General features: G+C 43.8%; 1 protein-coding gene across 2 annotated transcripts in view; it reads right to left on the reverse strand.

Moving 5' to 3' along the window:
• The window catches only part of STYK1 (serine/threonine/tyrosine kinase 1), a 90,953-nt gene extending 81,119 nt beyond the window's left edge, over nucleotides 1-9,834 (reverse strand). Inside the window, exon 1 of one of the 2 annotated variants that reach the window (XM_077455392.1) lies at nucleotides 9,606-9,834. The gene's annotated coding sequence lies outside the window, so the exon portion shown is untranslated. The remainder of the gene's footprint in view (nucleotides 1-9,605) is intronic. The other variant, XM_077455391.1, reaches the window with a different exon arrangement.
• Nucleotides 9,835-10,898: the final 1,064 nt, after the last annotated feature.

Consider the following 10,898-nt stretch of genomic DNA (forward strand, 5'->3'; position numbering starts at 1 on the left):
TGTGAAAGGGGTCTTAAAATGAACACTTATGCCCCATCCTTGTGTCTTTTGGGTAAAATATCTGGGGTCCAATTAGAGTTGGAATAATCCCATGCTAGTCATATAAATAAAGAGATGTTTTTTATCTAATGCTTTCCATTTTCATACTACTGAAAACCTAAAAAATAAAAACCAACGTATTTGAATCTGCTACCAAATGAAATCCCAACCTATCAATGGCGCTATTATGGAATGAAATATACTTCAAAGGAAAATGCAATTGGGTACATCTTTGAATTGAATTAAGGAGTTCTGTAGCTATGGGAGGAAAGGCATGGGGTCAATAATCGTGATCAATGCTAATGGCAATTGAAAAAACACAGGGCTAAACTAATATTACTAATACTAATATTAAACTATATTATAGCTACAAATATTTGAATAGCGAACATGTACATTTTTTCGTTACCTACGGCTACATTTAATGTCTATCAAAAATTATGAAAAACTAAAGCAACTAAATAGTGTTCATATAGGACATCTCTAGTAATACTTTCATTTTACAGTTCATACATCACAAATACTTTAGTTAAATGGTGATTTAAAGTAGAACTATAGGCCCAACTTTTTTCCATTTTGGATAGAATTGGATAGAATTAAGCCTCATACACATGATCGGATTGTTGGCCAACAAATCTGTGGACTTTTGTCCAAAGGGCATTGGCCCAAACTTGTCTTGCATACACACAGCACACAACTGTTAGCCAACAATCACAAACGTAGTGAAGTACTACATGGTTTTTCAGCTCTTTAGCACCACCCTTTGGGCTCCTTTTGCTAATTTCGTGTTAGTAGAAGTTTGGTGAGTATTGATTCGCGCTTTTTATCTCATGCTTTTCATTTTACGCTTTTCACTTTGTGCTTTTCAGTTCATTTCTGAGCGGCCGTTCGTCAACCAGACATGTTGCGGAATCGGAGGAGATAACGTGTTATTTATTATTGGCCTTGGAGTTATTGCTTTGACATTATTTTTATGGTTGAATAATAATGATTTGATTTGTTATATTTTCTATATTTTTGGATGCATAGAATGCACTTTTTGGTTAAGTTCTATTGGCAGATAGCATGTCTAATTGTATTTGTTTTCTTTTTTAATGCACAATAAAAAATTGTGTAGAATAATACTTGGCTATGTGTTTTACTTCATATGACAGTTTGGGAGTAGGCAATTACATTTAAAAAACGAAACTTGTAAAATGAACAAGGGACACCAACATAGTTGCATCTTTGATCTTAAAAACTACGGGATATTGGTGTTGTGGTAACTTGCACAAAAAAAAAAAAAATTAATATTATTCTTGATATCTAGAAAAAAAAGCCTTTGTAAATTAGTTTGCAATAATTCCATCCAATATCACCAGCAAAGCAGCTTCGTTATTATCCCATTAAAGATGAAGAGAACTGTGCGCCGCATTTCAAGATTTCATAACTTCACGAATGTTAATTCTTATTACGAATGCTAATTTACAAGACCAACCGCTTCCGGCTCATCCTTGCTTCCGAGCATGCGTGTTTGCACTTTGGATTTTTGTCCAACGGACTTGTGTACACACGCTCTGAAAATCCGACAACAGACATTTGTCCACGGATAATTTTAAAACCTGCTATCCAACATTTGTCCGTGGAAAATCCGACAACAATTATCCGATGGAGCGTACACATGGTCGGATTTTCCGCCAACAGCCTGTCATCACACATTTCCCATTGGAAAATCAGATCGTGTGTACGAGGCTTAAGAGAAGGTTATAGACATTGTCAGTTTATTTTTTGCCGTCTGTGTTCCATTGGGGAGATATTTCTGTCCTATAGCTTAAAACAGGAAGTGTTTGCAAATCCCTGGGGGCATTCCCTGGGGGGCCCCCAGGTTACCAGAACTAGTGTCCCTATTGGGAAATTTCCCCTCTATTACTTTCTGGGGGCCACTTAATATTTGGGATTTTATTTTAACTTTCACTTTCAATGATAATGGTAAACAAGACAAACAGAGAGAGCGAATCTCCCTAATGGAAGCACAGAAAGCAATACAAACTGACAGGTATTCTAATCCCTCTGGACTCAAAACAAAAAAAAACAAAAAAAAACTTTACTTTACTTTAAACACCATATCTGATCACCTGATCAAGGCCTCTGGCACAAAAGCACAAAAATGCCACATTTGTAGCTGTGTAACATTTTTACAGATCTGAACACAGGTGGATTGTTACCAAAAGGGACAATACAACACAGCTGCGTAAAGATCGATATTGTAGTGATGTGTTCAGATCTGTGAAAAAAATAAATAAATTGAGAATTGTATGTCTCAATGCATTCGTTTACACATATATGATTGTATACACATGTACTGGCAGACATATATGCATCAATTAAAACACTGGCAGGTAGGATAGGAAAAAAATAAATAAAATTATATATATATATATATATATATATATATATATATATAAATATATACACACACACACATATATATATATATGTGTATATATATATATATATATATATATATATATATATATGCATACATACATACATATAACCTATATACATATATATATGTGTGTGTGTATATATATATATATATATATTTATGGTTGGAGCCCTCCGCTGTAAGAGATATGAAAGAACACATAAACACGTCACAAGACTAACAACATAAAATAGACCTGAATTGTGCCCTTGGTCTGCTGTAAGGTAAGCCCTGGTGAGCTGGGCGGTGAGCCCTGCTCTGCTGGGCGATATGCCAAGAGAAGGCCGCATACCTTAAGAAAGTAAATGGATGTTTCTGTAGAGAAACGTGTTTTAAGTGAAGTACTCTAAGAAGGGAAATGGGTGGGTGGGTACCTTGCACTGGAACCGACACAGACCGTTGTGGGTGGTCTGATTATATACCCTCCGGGCTCCTCCCATAATTACGGGCCACCATACTGGCCCTCTTATTTATGGTTGGAGCCCTCCGCTGTAAGAGATATGAAAGAACACATAAACACGTCACAAGACTAACAACATAAAATAGACCTGAATTGTGCCCTTGGTCTGCTGTAAGGTAAGCCCTGGTGAGCTGGGCGGTGAGCCCTGCTCTGCTGGGCGATATGCCAAGAGAAGGCCGCAAAAGATTTGGTGTAGGGAGGTAATTATTAATTTATGTACAGCAAGACACTACGGGGCAAAGTTTCTGAAGGCTCAGGACATTTCCACTTGTGGATTGGAGATGTATCGAGTAAAGCAGGTGGATTCCCGCCTGCCCATCTTTGATCGCGTGGACTGGGACCCCGTTTCGTGAGGCTGCTGATGCTGCTCCAATGCGAAAGAATGTCCAAGAAAATGACCAAGGTCCTGGCCTAATGTGCTCAAAAGGAACCTGACGTGACTAATGAACTGGTTGCTGCCTGGGGTACTAATCGAGAACGGTAGTAATGGGCTGTCCTGCGAGGGATCAAACATATGGGCCAAAAATTGATCTAGGATGGACACGGGGCACCAGGCTTTGAGAGTTTGGAAAGGTTTTAGGTCAACCCCTGGACCGGACTATTGTGTTTTGGACACGCTGAGGAGCAAGATGAAGTCTGATGGCGTGTGAGGTGGTGTCTATGTAACACTTTACAACTGGGATGGTGACAGTATTCACTGGGGCGTAAGAAGCTGTAGAAAGCCAGGTAGATGGCTGCTTGAAGGACCAGGCTGAATTTAGCCAAAAGGGGAATGTGACAGGATGAAAGACATGTCTCGGAATATGGCGCTGGTGACGGGTAGCCGTTTGATACCGATTTGGGGTCATTGCCTGTGAATACCACACAACATGGTCTTGACCGTATGGGCGGCGAACAAGACGGTTTGTTAGGATCTCATAAGGGGATGAAATACTGGATGTCAGCTGAGTGGGATCTAAGGTATTGTGTGACAATGCCAACTGTGTGCGGTGGCATAATATGAAGACCGGGATGTGATGGAGAACTCTTGGTATTGCTCTGGGGTTTGAGGCTAGTAACCTGACATAGAACCTCTAGGCTGCCCGGTAGGCCTTCAGGGTGTTGTGAGATAGTGAAAGATTAATAAGGCAGGTAGCGTCGTGAAAGTGTTGTTTGAATCCGAGGTTAGCTACGACCAGTGTGGGATAAGAGACATGGTCGGGTCGGTTCCAGGTTCCTGCAAAAAATAACGAAGCAAAGTTAACGGGTAGTGCGTCGGCCAGATTATTGCATTTGTCTGGGATGTGGACGCATAGGACGTTAGATTGGTGCTGTGGGGATAGTGGCACCAGCCTGCACAGGAAGGCCACGATGGCCAGCTACTAGGACCTCCTTTATTGGTTTATTGGCTTGGTTGTCTGTGGCGAACGCCACTGTTTGTCCTGCCCAGTTGTTGCACCAGACTTGAGCTGCTGCGACAATGGGGTAGAGGTCGAACAAAGAGGAGGACTAACTGAACCCAGGAATCAAGAGGATTTCTGACGGCCATGGCCCTATAAACCCAATTTGACCAAAATTGAGGCGAGGACCTGTGGAGGCTGCGGTGACCATGACTACCTGAGATGAAGAGAGAGATGCTGAAGGAATACACATTGGCATGCCATTCCAATTTGTGAGAAATTCGACTCTCATGGGCAGATCTGCTATAGCTGGCACATCTTAATTTAAGGATTTAGTCAGGGTCTTTGCCTGGAAGAGAAACACTAAAAGATGGGAGGTAAAAGATCCCCTTGAGTCTGGCTGCTGCCTTGGCTGAAAATGAGCAGTGATAGTCAAAGGATGGGCACCCTGCGTACTTGTGACCTGCTGCATGCAGATACGGGTCCAATTCTACCCTCCTGTTGGGGTTGCTCTGCCTAGCATGTCTCTGACTGTCCCCAAGGCCCGCACAAACTCTGTGACAGTGAGCTTGCGATTAAGTAAAGGGTCTCTGGTCTTCAGGATGACGGAGACATCTCCCTGCGAATATGATTTGTTCTAGGCCAAGTTGTGTACTGCTATGAGGAGGGATGCTAAGTTAACGTCGTTGTCATCCAAGATGTCCTCCTAGATGCCCTGCTAGGACAAGGTGTGCAGGGAAGACAATGGTGCATCTGTAAGTGAAGGTACGGGAATGACGGTGGTGACTGGAGCTGGTAGGGGCATGGCTGGGCGTACCTCCAGGGCTGTCACTCTGCTTGGACTTCAGGGACTGCTGCTGACAGTGTGGTTACCCAGGAGTGCAGCTGAGTAGTCGCAAAGAAGATAGACTGAAGTGGTGCCTGGAAGGGCTGCCACTGGTGGTGGAAACAGTAGCCTAAAGGCTTGGTTTCCTGGCTGCAGCAGGGTAGGATTTACTCCTGCGACACCGTTCTGTTATGAGTTTATATATTTTTTGTTTGTTTGTTTTGTTTATTTGTTTTTTATTGGTCCAAGCTCTTGTGAGACTAAACCGCCGCTTGCTGAGCCCGTAAAGGGTGATGGCAGGGCTGAGGCAAAGTCCTCACTGTCTGCCTGCGACATGGCGTCAACTAAAAGCAAGGGGGGGTATGTTTCAGGTAAGTTGCAAAGGTAGGAGCGGATAGTTGCATTGGGTAGATAAGATGAAAGGCGGAAGGAAACAAGAAGAATAGGACAAGGAACGACAGCCATAGTGACAGTTGGTTTGCGCTCGAGCGCTGTTGAGTGTGACTTTAGAAAACTCAAAAGAATGCGTAACAACCGAGGTGAGCCAGGAGGTGACTGGCTAGGTAACCGATAGCTCGGGTGTCAGTCTGTGCTCGGCACAGACTAATGAACCAGAGCGCCCCAGGGCGGACTGGGGTGGGTAGCTGAAGTCTGGTATACTAAGTAGGAATGTTGCGATCTGTAGTTAATTGACGTGGGTTCGGTCTACTAATGCTTGCACTGCCAGCAAGTATGGAGATTAGGCGACCTTGTCTGCGTATTGAAGGCTTGTGCTTCGAAAACAGAGTGAAGTGCACAGAAGTATGTGACAGTTGCTAACGCCTCAGGAGCAGGTCAAATTCTGTATGTGAAGTAAAAATATGTAGTGAAAGAGTGTTTAAGAGAAAGGGGGAATCCCATTGAACTACACACCTGACTTTATGCCCTAGTTGTGAAGTCGACTGGTTGGTGGTCGAGAACTGAGTTGACCGGGAGCCTGTAGTAAGGTGACATGAGAATTTCGTTTTGACGATGGGGATTGCAAAGAGCTGTTTGGGGCAAAGCTGGCCCCCTGGTGAAGATGCAAGCCCTCGACATTGGTTTTTTTTTTTTTTTTTTTTTTTTTTTTTTTTTTTTTGGGAGATACTGTCCAAACCTGGTGCAGGGTGGACTAACTGGTGTTCTAACTGGCCTAAAAGGGGAAAGCGACAGAGAAAACGATGAGCAGCCGTGTTGCTACTGGAGACGATGAGTGGCAGTTTGAGCCATTCGCTGAAATGCTTGCAGCGATTGCAAGGAAGCGGCCTTATTTGAATTATAAATTGAATTATGAGGTGAGAATGAATGAATGAATGAATGAATGAGGTGAACAGCTGTGTTGCTACTGGAGACGATGAGTGGCCGTATTAAGCTATTGCAGAGATGCTTGCAGCGATTTGCAAGAAAGCAGCTTTATTTGAATCTATAAATTTAATTATAAGTGTGTAGGAATGAGGAGAGCAGCCGTTTTTCTACTAGAGATGAGATTTGAAAGGTGAAAGCAATGTTTTGCGGATTTATAAGTGTGTAGGTATGAGGTGAACAGCAGTGTTGCTACTGGAAACGATTGGCAGTTTTGAGCCAAATGCAGAAAAGACTTGCAGCGATTGCAAGAACGCAGCTTTGTTGAAAGGCGAAAGAAAGGTTATAGAGGAAATGTGATTATGTAGGAATGACCGTGCGCAATACTGAGCAAATTGGTGGAGAGAATTGTGTACGATCATGTATGGATAGACTGAGAAGGTCAAATGTAAGTACTGCTGAATTCGTACAGCCGATGTGACTAGTTTGAACTGGGCTATAGCTATGGAATAGTCTGCGAAAGATTTGACTCATTTGAGTCGGTGATGCAACAGGATTCGGCTTGGTTGTTAGAGTTGCGTTTGGCAAGGACTGGAATCGTTGCGCCGACGCTGCGACTAAACTCGAATCCTCCGTAGATGCAACTGAAAGGCTCGTATATGGGATCCGACTGTATCGCTGAGGATATGGCTGGGTTCGGATTGATTGAATTGTGATGGTGGTTGAAGGGGCTGGTGATTGTCAATGATCCGAAACATAGAAGCGAAGTTGCGACTAGATTCGAAACGGCCGTAGATGCGAGGTGACTACAGGGCTCGTATGACAGATCTGCCCGTGTTGCAGATGATATGGCTGGGTTTGAATCGACTAAATGGTGATGGCGGTTGAAGGGGCTTGTGACTGCCAAGGATCCGAAACATAGAAGCGAAGTTGCGACTAGATTTCAAATCGGCCGTAGATATGAGGTGACTACGGGGCTCGTATAACAGATCTGACCGTATTGCCGATGATATGGCTGGGTTCGAATCAACTAAATGGTGATGACGGTTGTAGGGGCTTGTGATTGCCGAGGATCCGAAAACATAGAAGCGAAGTTGCGACTAGATTTTGAATCGGCCGTAGATGCGAGGTGAGTAAGGGGCTTGAATGTCGGATTTGACCGCATCGACCGTGAAGTGATCGGCTCGAGTAAACCCGCGTTGGGTAGAAAGGATGAAATACATGAAAGATGACATAGACTTACGGTGGCGTAAGTGCGACTTTGCAAAACGAACATGATAAGGTAACTATTGGAGTTTAGAAGAGTGGTAACAACAAAGTCCTACCTGCGACAGCGAGTGTGTAGCGGTCCGAGCGTGGGACAATCAATGAAGATATACGACCGATCTCGAAGGTACAACTACGTGGACATGCAGTGAGTTGGCAGAGTCAGCCTCTGCAATGCATTTGACACGAATCAGCTCAAAAATGTATGAGATGAATCTGATATAAATTGGCAGTAAGGAGTATCTGATACGAATTGGTTGTAGAGTGTATGCCCTTCCTTACTGTGAAACCAAACACCTATCAACCACCCATCCCCCCAGGCTAGTCAAGTGCAGGTAAGACATCAGGTGGGTTTAATTACACCTCAATCAGCCACAGAAACCCATACAAACAATACCTGTTTATCTCAAAAAAGGATGAGAACAGTGAATTTTATAACCAGTGAAGCCTATGGCGAGTGATATTGGAGAACAACCGACAGCGACTCGGCTGTGCCGAACAACGTCGGGACATGAGTGTCAACAACTCAGAGGTAGGTTTTGCAAAAGGGGTGCAGGATAGTAAGCATGATAAGCCGCAAGTTTGCACATGATATGAAAAGATTCGGATACTACTTATCTGCGACCATGAGCGGGAACCGCCGACGAAGACCACGAATGAAGAAGCCGAAGTGCACCTACGATTGGACACACAGATAGACGACCGTGAGGGAGCTGAGAAGAGTCAGCCCCTTGATGTGCAGTACCTTGCACTGGAACCGACACAGACCGTTGTGGGTGGTCTGATTATATACCCTCCGGGCTCCTCCCATAATTACGGGCCACCATACTGGCCCTCTTATATATATATACATATATATATATATATATATATATATATATATATATACACACATATATGTATGATAGAGACACAATTGATCAATGCTGTATATAATAAGATCTATAGAGCTATACCATCAAACCTATAAATATAGTAGATAAATCCCTAGAGCTAAGAACCCGGTTCATAATATTATTGCATGCTTTCAAATAAGTGTACTTTCAACTGATGTTTAATTAGGGCTCATTTACACTTGTGGTTGGGGGTCAGTAAAAACACACGGTTGGGCCTAATTTTTAACACCCTCCAAATGCTCCCCCTTAAACTGAAAATCCAACGGATGGGGGTGGGGGATGTACACATGCTGCAGCCTCGATTGTTTCACAGCTGTGGTAATAGTTAAACCCCTTGTTGCAGTCATCCGGTAGTGCCATCCACCAAACACGACCCATTCAAGCGAAGGGGGCTGCACCGCAACCACCCCACACAGTAGTGTGCGCTTTTAGAGGTTGAAACAGGCGAAATGACGTCTCCTCACTTCTTGTTAAATGTTTTGTGAAAAGTGATTGAGCATTGGTCGCTCTTCAGGGGGCTAACGTAAGTGTAAATGAGCCCTTAGGGTTGTACATAGTACAAGGTATTCACGGCTCCAAAAGCGCTGCAAAGAAGCTGGTTGCAGGACTATTTAAAAAGGGTCATACATTAGTGCAATGTATGGTACAGTGGCACACTGGGGGTTGATTTACTAAAGGATCTGTGAATGTTAACTTAGCAAAATTAGTAATTCATTGAGTTTGGTTAATAAGGTAAAGTTATGTTCACTTCAATCAATTTTTTTTTTTTATGATTGGGTTTTCAGAGTGAACACCGGTCCCCTTTATTTACTAACATTCACTTTGCTAAGTAAACTGCCACTACTGTTTAGTAAATCAACGGCAGTACATTTGTGTGTGATCGGTGTATAGCTATGTGCCCAGCACATCAGCAAACTCTTTCATTTCTACTCTTCCCTTACCCGCCTCTTACCTTCTCCAGGTGTCTGTCCTTTCCTGGGAACCATGATTCCCCAAAGATTAATATTTTCTGCTGATTGTCCCCGTATAATCCAGGTGTCCTCCTCCTCGGTGACTCTCTTTAAACAGACAGACAGACAGGAAGGTCCCAGGATACACGTCTGTGATCACATTTCCACTGACTTCACACCTGTCCGACGGGTCTTTCTGGCTCTGATGTACTGACTGCCTCCCCACCCCTCCTCTGTGTACTACAGGCAGGCTACTGCTGCCATCTACAAGGTGCATTACATACAACTCAGGTGACATACACAAACCACAGTATAGGACACACCAACACAAATAACACTGAGCTTAATAAAGACAAAACTCAGGAGCTGTGTTCCTGTCCAGTCTATGGAGTTGATTTAATAAGACTTCCTTCACACCAGTGTATTGAGGGCACACACAAAATCCCATGCTTTCCTACAATACACAAAAAATGCACTGCTCCGGCACCCCCACTGGGGTTGCCACCTCATCCCTTTAAAACCGAACACATAATAATTACAAAGGTTCTGTGGATGATTAAGGGGGCAATTAAACTCACTTGGTGTCTTAGCCCTTGTACACACGGTCGGAGATTCCGACGGAATGTGTCCTATCGGACCGTTTTGTCGGATATTCCGACTGTGTGTGGTCTCCATCGGACTGTTTCCATCCGAATATCTGACGGACCAAGTTTTCTAACTTGCCGGTAAAACTTTCAGACAAAATGCTCCTATCGGACATACTCCGATCATGTGTAGCCTACTCCGACGGACAAAGTGCCACGCATGCTCAGATCAAATTCCTAGACCAAAGCTATTGGCTACTAGCCTGAACGTAGTCCCGTCATAACGAAATAACGTCATCACGTTATGTACAATCGGATTTTCCGACAATTTATTTCGACCGTGTGTATGTAACATCACTTCTGGACCTCTTCCGGAATTAATCCGTCGGAATTACTCTGACGGATTTGGTTGTCGGAATCTCCGACCGTGTGTACAAGGGCTCATATGTATTAAAGCGGAGGTTCACACAAAAAATGTAACCTCCGCTTTTCGGAACCCCCATCAGGTGTCACATTTGGCACATTTCAGGGGGGAGGGGGTGCAGATACCTGTCTAAGACAGGTATTTGTACCCACTTCCGGGCAAAGATTCCCACGGGAGTCTACGCCTCTTCCCGTCCCCCTGCGCTGTCTGCTGGGACACACACGGGTCCCAGAGACAGCCCGGACCATCCGGATTGTGCTGTGTGACTCGCGCATGCGCAGTAGGGA

The sequence above is a fragment of the Lithobates pipiens genome, unplaced genomic scaffold (genome assembly GCF_037356315.1).
Source record: "Lithobates pipiens isolate NorthernLeopardFrog02 unplaced genomic scaffold, aLitPip1_a1.2 Scaffold_25, whole genome shotgun sequence".
Classification (NCBI taxonomy): Eukaryota; Metazoa; Chordata; class Amphibia; order Anura; family Ranidae; genus Lithobates; species Lithobates pipiens.